Source organism: Pyxicephalus adspersus, chromosome 7, assembly GCF_032062135.1.
Source record: "Pyxicephalus adspersus chromosome 7, UCB_Pads_2.0, whole genome shotgun sequence".
Taxonomy (NCBI): domain Eukaryota; kingdom Metazoa; phylum Chordata; class Amphibia; order Anura; family Pyxicephalidae; genus Pyxicephalus; species Pyxicephalus adspersus.
In genome coordinates, this window is record NC_092864.1 from 4392054 (window position 1) to 4400521 (window position 8468).

The 8468-nt window shown below is 38.0% G+C and overlaps 1 long non-coding RNA gene across 1 annotated transcript in view; it reads left to right on the forward strand.

Moving 5' to 3' along the window:
- Positions 1 to 2266, forward strand: part of LOC140334892 (uncharacterized) — a 4383-nt gene extending 2117 nt beyond the window's left edge. Inside the window, exons 3-4 of the long non-coding RNA XR_011921639.1 lie at positions 989 to 1056; positions 2214 to 2266. This is a non-coding gene — a long non-coding RNA (uncharacterized lncRNA). The remainder of the gene's footprint in view (positions 1 to 988; positions 1057 to 2213) is intronic.
- The last annotated feature ends 6202 nt before the right edge of the window (positions 2267 to 8468 follow it).

Here is an 8468-nt window from a genome sequence, read left to right on the forward strand (position 1 = left end):
ATATATATATATATATATATATATATATATATATAATACAATTATATATAATATATAGGGATTTCTTTGTATTGGAAACCCCGGTGATCGTCACTGCACTCGCCGGATGAAGGAAGAAGATACAAGACGTGTCCGGAGGAGCTGCGGGGAGAAGGTGAGTATTTTTTCGATCGATGCTGGATCATCGCAGCGGGGACCAGGTAAGTAAGGGGATTTACATAGTGAGAAAAGTTCGGGTCTATCGATTTTTGCAAAATCGATAGACCCGAACCAAGGTCGGGTTTACCGGCCTGGTGGTTAAGGGGTACCAACAAATGTCTATCTATCTATCCCTCTATCTATCTATGTATCTATCTATCTATCTCTCTATCCCTCTATCTATCCAGAAAGTTCTGGGGTGCAAGAGCACCTATTGATAACAGGACTTTAAAGGCCACTCACTATACATTTAATAAAATCCACTTTATGGTAAACAATGGAAATTGTACAAAAATCATAAAATCCAGTAAAACACAGGACATAACAGCGGATCTCGTATTGGGCTGTCCTACAAGAGGTTACACCCACCCAAATGTGCCTACGCGTTTCGCAGATATATCCACTTCTTCAGGAGAGTGGAGATCTATGATTATAACAAAAAATATATATACTCAATATGCCAGAGTACAATCAAAAAATATATCATTATTATACTTCCAAAATCATACATTTACCTGGTTATGGTATGTAGCAACCTTGAAGAAAAGCTGAAAAAAAACTTGAACTGGGTTTCTGGCACATAGCTGGCACACCTAACAATGTAACAAATAGAGTTTTACTGCAGCAATATTGATTATATATATTCCTGTTATAATCATAGATCTCCACTCTCCTGAGGAAGCGGATATATCCGCGAAACATGTAGAGACATTTGAGTTGGTGTAACCCACTTTTTTTAGTATTCACAATAATATGATGTAATTTCAAAGAATCTTTTTTTTATTTTTAGAAGCTTTTCCAATGACGAACAAGGTCTCCAATCGGCATCAGTTTTTGGATTGCATCTTGTGTGGAGAGGTAAATTCATTTCTAATTTTGAATCACCCTATTTACAAAAAACAGCTTATTATTTACCACATCCCAAAATTCAAGTAAACAAAAAAGTTTCAACTGCAAGATGGAGTAATGTATAGAGATAGCGAGACTTTTAAGGTATTACTACAAATTGCTCTAAAGATATTATAAGTATTAAAAGTTCATATTTATTTAACACTTCTTAAAATCCAACACAAATAAAAACATCAATAAACATGATTCAACATTTCAACGTATATTCAGTGATGGTAATTCTTATGTAAACTCCAATACTCAGGTTACAAGACTGTATCAGACACTAGGGCCCAAATTTGACGCGTTTCGCTATCTGACTACATTACCCCATCTTGAGGTTAAAACTTTTTTGTTCGCATAGAAAAGAAATCAAATGAACTTCTTGCTTCTACAACACTTAAAATTTGCAGAACAAAGCAAAAGTGAAATGTAATAGCCTGCCTCTTCTGTTTCTTATTAGAGACAGTCAAATTGATAATGGCTTCCAATCAATTCAATTAACTTTCACCCAAAATTGAATTATGTTTGACCAAATTTGAGAAAACTCTTTTGCTAACTGCATCAAAGGGGGTAATAATTGACATTTAGGGAAGTCTTTACTATTCTTTTTTTAATTAATATTTACCTTTGCAGATTCAGTAATACCTAAATCAAATCTCACAATGACTTATTTTGATGTCATGTTATGTAAATCCAGCATGGAATCAAGGCAGATGTCCTCAGCTGCCCTCTTACTTAATTGGCTGGACACTTAAAAGAAAAAAATTGGGTTCTGTCCATGTAGACAAAGCACCTATAATTTCATTAGGTAACAAATGTCCTTGCCTGCCCTTTTGAGTGATTGGCTGGACAAATTAAGTAAAACAAACAATGACCACAGAATGTTATCAGCTGGTATGATTTCTGGTATTTATTGCACTCAGTGAAAAATGTAGAAAACACTTCAAATGTTTTTTTTAACAGATCAAATTTAAGGAAATAATTACGTTTATTGATAGTGTTTATATACATGTAAACATATGCAAGAAGGCAATATCCAATATGTATTATCATTATATAAAATAGAAACTATGTTGTACTATTAGGAAAAAGTAATATACTGTTTTATTTTTACTTTCTCCTAGGGTGAGAATTTTTCAAGTCCAGTTACTCCAGAAATAATAAATACAACGTACAAGTAAGTTTCATGAACTGTACATAAATATGTGGTAATCCACATTTGTACCCATAGTGTTATACATTTCTACATCCGCTAGAATATTGAAGGGGTGTTCAGACTATTTGTGAGGTTGTGGTGCAGTTTCTGCTTCTTTACTCCTATAAACAGCGCCCATAGGGAATAAATGGGGGTGGTAGTGAAGAGTTGAGTATGGACTAGTATAAAATGTTCAAAATGTCCTGAGCATTACTGGGGGTGGTAAAAAAAAAAAGGGAAGAAGACCATTGTTCCCACCACTGGTTTGAAGAATCCCTAAAGATACAATACTTCCTTTTGTGTCATTATTCTTGATGCTTTCTAAAGTGGAACTAAAACCAATTGATTTTCACCTGTCATCCATCACGAGTGTTGGACTCCTTCCTTCTTCTCTTCCTCGTTCCAATCCTTGGAACCAATAAGCCGGATAAGAATGCTTTTTGCAGACGGGACATCACCAATCCCCTTTTGCAATGAAGCCCTGCCTGATCGCAAATCTAAATCACATTTCTTCAGTCTCCTCTTCCTCACTGATTACATGGCAATTTTGTATCTTTGGCATATTCCTCCATTGCAATGCTATACCATAGCGTTGTCCCAGTCCAGCACTATTTTATAAAGAAAAGTAACAGGTTAAAATGCTGCTCTCAGCATCACTTGTGTCATTTGCTCGTCACACACAAGTCATTGGCCAATCTGACAGAGAGGTCTCCAATGATTTTTTAGGGCACTTTGATGCATGGAGTGTCTTGGACCAATGAGGAAACCCGAGTTCCTGGTTTTAGTTGCATGGACAACCCAGGTTGGCATGCAGGAAGAAGACCAAAGGAAACTGGTAATCCAGTGCTTGGGAATTACTTTTGCAGGACAACCAGATAACTGAACATTGTGAGACTGCTGGGTACTAAGGGAACCTAAATAGGAGCTCATCATCTCCTTTGATATCCAGAAAGAACCAAGACATTTCCAAAAGAGGAAAGGACTGTAACATGCAAGGAGGGAGGCAAGCATTTTTGGGACTTTTTCATTGAAAAAGGCAAATGCACCTCCTCCACAGGAACCCCAGATCTCACTCTATTGGAAGGTGCCAGCAATATGTGATACATATCCTCCTGAAAACACAGCACTGTCCCTTTGTACCACACTCAGGAGCCCCCAGTCCTGATGCTGGCAGTGGGTCGAGTCTTGTAAGGCCCTGACAGTGTGCAGTGAGATCAGAGAAATAATGTCTTTATGTCCTAGGAGAGCCCCTACTGTTTTTTGTTCAAATCACAGATGTGGTGGTCATTGGGATAAATATCTCTTACATTACTGGACATTGGGGAAAATGACTCTTACATTAGTAGCCATTGGAAGAACTACTCTTACATTGGTTGCCATTGGAAAGAATGACTCATATTGGTGGCCATTGGAAAGAATGTCTCTTACATTACTGGCCATTGGGGAGAATGACTCTTACATTAGTAGCCATTGGAAGACCTGCTCTTACATTGGTTGCCATTGGGAAGAATGAATTTTGCACTGGTGGCCTTTGGAAGAGTTACATTTTCATTGGTAGCCATTGGGAAGAATTACCTTTTCATTGGTAGCCATTGGGAAGAATGAATCCTACATTGCTGACCATTGTGAGGAATGACTCTTACATTGGTAGCCATTTGGGAGAATGACTCTTACATTAGTAGCCATTGGAAGGATGTATTTTACATTGGTAGCCATTGGGAAGAATGACCCTTACATTGGTTCCCATTGAGAAGAATTACTCTTATGTTGGTAGCCATTGGGAAGAATGAGTTTTCCATTGCTGGCCATTGGGAAGAATGTCCCTTACATTGGTGTCACTTAAACTGACCTGAGATGCACACATTGCTCAGGGATCAACTAGCAAAGTCTGAAGGAACCCTAGGGGTCCGGTTGACAAACACTGTCTAATTCTAAATCTTGCGTTATAAAACCCTTTAATACATTACTTTGAAATTTGACTGATTTGGTGCTGAGTTTTTGTTCAAGTTATCTTCTCATTATTGCTTTAACTTTTATTTTATTTCACAGACTAAAAATCAACTCTATTGGATTCTTCCGCTGTTCTGAGACTGGAATAAAATTTCTAGTAACAGGTGCAGTGACCGTTTAGTACAAACCAAAGCCCTGGATTTACCAGAACACTAAATTAGTACATTTTGGCCCTTCTTTTGAAATTAACTTAATGAAAAACTCATTGCGGAACTTAAATGCGATATATCTGCCTCACTATTTGTGCCTAAAAGGTAAGTTCCATGGCTGGAAAGAATTCATACCCTTCTACAACATTTCCATGGAGAAAAGACAAAAATCAATGGCCTGGCATCGGCATTGAAAGTGATTCTGGGTGCTGCCATGTTGGATGTGATTTCTTTTGAGTTGTTGCTACTTGACTGTAATTCTATTTGTCTTTGTCAGGATTTATTGGGAAGGAGCCACCAATCCATTGCTTACCATCTGATGACAAAAACAACCTAAAAAAATTTTTTAATTATCCTTTCTACAATGTTTTTGTTAAACCCACAATGCACACATTGGGAACCACACTTTTGGTTTCAGAAGGGAAGTTACCAGTTCATGGAAATGTATTGCTGTATCTCAATTGCAAGTCTGATCCAGGTCATGAAGACTATAAAATCCGTCTGTACTTTGTGGCTGATTCACCTCTGATGAAAAAGGTAAAACTTTTCAACATATTCCTTATATATATATCCCAGGACTAACCATTGTCTGAAAACCTTTAGTGTACATTTTCCACCATTATGCAGGTCTAGGAAGATTTCTAATCTAAAGCCGCCTACACACGTGTAATTTTTGTTGTTGGAAAGGATCTTTCACAATCTTTTCCAACGACAAGGGAGTGCACGATGCATGAACGGTGATGCACATACAGCACCGTTCTGATCTATGGAGAGGGGAGGGGGAGAGCGACGGAGCGGCACCCTGCTTCGCGCTCTCCCCCTTCCCTTGCATTAGGATCGGTCGTCGTTCATCGTCCGTGGATCCGCCAGGATGGTCGTTTGGACGATGGATGACACCGACTGTACACACGCCAGATTTTCGCCCGATATCTGGCCGATGCCGATTATCAGAAACATCTGATGTGTGTACGCAGCTTAAGGAAGAGAAGAGTCATGATATTAGGCAGGGAACCCTTACTCCAAGCCTTACAGATAATGTAATGCAATATTATTATTATTATAACATCATTTCTACTTTATAGTGATAAATCTGCACTCGATGCTGAACCAGAATATACTAATTTATTTAGCTCTGTAATCAACTTTTTTTTTTTTTTTTTTTTTGTATTTTCAGTATTATAGTGTGCTTTCTTTTAGAAAAATTGGCAGCGTCCAAACATGCAAGCATGCGGCTTACATTCCCAAAGGACAAAAAACTCCCAAAAATATTTTTTTTCAAGCTCCGTGTGCTTACTTTCAGGCTCCAGACATTTATGAGCATTTACTAGCTGTTTTTGTGTTTTTTTTTACTGTGCTATTGAATTGTTTTGTAGGCTTTCTTATGCTCCTGCAGGAGGTTTACATAATTGTTAATGTCAGTCCATCCAGAGGAAATTTTCAAATACTTTCCAATTTAATGCACAATTTTCTTGCACTCAGCTCAGCTCCCAAACTGACTGCTGTACAGGACACTGGATGAAAAATAACTATATGTCTTTGGTCTCATTGGATTGATCCATATTGTTGTGCGTTATGTGTGTGCCATGCTGTCATGAATGCAATGCTGGATGGATATTGTGTGTTTTGTTTCGGGGCTTTGATGGTGCGATGATGGCAGGCAGCGGAGTGCAAGAGCTGAGTAATGAAAGTCAATCATAAAATCAATGATTTGCTATCTACAAACGAGGGTACTAAAACTTTTACTGTATTACCAATATGGCAAAGATTATTGAGACTTGCAGTTGATTGACCTAGATATATAGTAATATGAATGGCAGCACAATAAAATGTTTGCTTGCTTTATTGTAGGCTCTGGATAAACAAAACTGTCAGGTTGGATTCCATAGAATGGACAAGCCATCCCACACCATCCAGACTGTGTATACAAACACGGACTATGATGTTTATAGCGGTACAGTTGTGGTATTTCAGGTAATCTATTGAAAAAATGTAAAATATTATAAAAGTTTTTTTTTAATTATTGTGTCAGTTTCTGAAAATAGAATGACAACTAATAAGCAAGTGAGCTGGTTCTATAAATTAGGCAACCACAATGATTGGTTGCCACTGTCCGCCATGATTCCAAAATCAAAATATAAGTGACATAGTAAAAACATGTATTCATTGGGATGGGTCACATAGTAGACTGGCCTTTTAGTACCAGGGTTTCAGGTTCAAATCTTTATCAAAGCTGAATGTCCAAAAACCTGATAGGAAGAGTGAAACTTCAAACTTTACCTAGTTTTTTTCAGATCCCCCCACTTTAAATAGTGTTTGGTTCTATTCGGGCTGTTTCCTCATATTTTGCTAATGGTTCCTCAGCATTCTAACTTAGTTTAAGCATCCGTCAGCTGTCCCATAAACCTCTTTCTATAGTACAGCAGATGCCCTTACATTTAGGTATAAACCATTTTTTTTGCAAAATATGTATTAAAAGAAAAATCCTCCTGTTACAAAAATGTTGCATGTTATATTTTTAGTGCATTCTAATGGATTGGAATCCCATTCAAATAAATGGAATGGCAAAATGTAGCATATGGAAAACGTTAACTCACGACTGGATAGGTGTGTGTGCACCCCAAGCGAGGAATTATAAAACATCACAGCAATACCACCAATGAATTTCAGGACATTTCTGTGTACACTTGTTGCAACTAGGGATGAGCGAGTTTTTAAAACTCAATCTCGCTGTGAATTTGAACGCTCTCGCTTACTGAAATTTAAGCGAGAACGGGCGGTGTAAATTCGCAGAATGAGGTCAAATTGAAAAAAAAATTTGAATTAACCTCTAGTGCCGGGGATCACACATCTTCTCAATGAATGCGGCCCTAGAATATTCCGGGCCCAAGAATATTAATTAACCTCTAGTGCCCCGGGGATCGCAAACAGATTCACTGCGAATCCTCCTGTTAAAATTTTCTAGATCTTCTGCTGAAATTTCTCGGAACCATATGAAGTTCGAGGAAATTTCTAATCCCTAGTTGCAAAAACATTTACCGATGATGGGCTTCCTCCTGTGATGTGCATGAAAAATAATGCTAAAACAGAAGACTCCACTGTTTATTCAACATTAACACATATGTTTTGCTTAGGGCTATGGAGGTCTGGGGTTAATGTTATTTATTGTAACAAATCATCTGAAATCAATGGCCAAATGTTTGCTGACGCCCAATCATTGATTTTAAGCTTAATGGCCAAATGTATGTGTATCCTCCTTCAAATCCCAGAGTTTATGTGTCCCTAGTGAAAGGTCGTGGTAATTCTGCATCATACAAAGACATTGTATACAATTCTGCCCCTCCAGCCTTGTGGTCACAGTTTGGTGAAGACTATGTTCTGTTCCCCCATGACTGTGCCCCTGGGTACAAAGCTAGCTGGAGGAACAGTCACGCAACCCTCAACCCTACTGGTGAATTGGAATGGTGAGCCATGTCTTCTCATCCAACATTGGTACCTGACCCCCCATTCTGGCACAGTACCCACGGGCACAAAATCTTGCAGGAAACCTTCCCAAATGAGAAAAGAATAATACAGATGCAGGGGGGGGGGGGCAACTCCATGGTAATTCCCATGGTTTTCAAATATAGCTTCTATAGGTGTAATGGTCACAGGGGTTCACAAACTACTACCATATAATGTGTGTGTGTGTATATATAATATATTTATATACAGTGGTACCTTGGTATAAATCCTTAATCTGTTCCAGGTCTTTGGAGTTATACCAACCAGGACTTATACCAAACAAACTTGTCCTTTAGGAAATACAAGAAAATGATAAATCTGTTCCCATGAAAAAAACTGTAAAAATTGATGGGGCTGTATAATTTAAACTCTGCTTAATACTAAAATACATGAATACAAAAGCAATTAGATGAAATAAATGAAAATTTAACCTCCCTTTACTTTGCTGAGAGGAGTTGAGTGCCTACTAGGATGGTGCTGAGAAGGGAGGAGGAGATGTTATGTATACTGAATGTTACTGAATG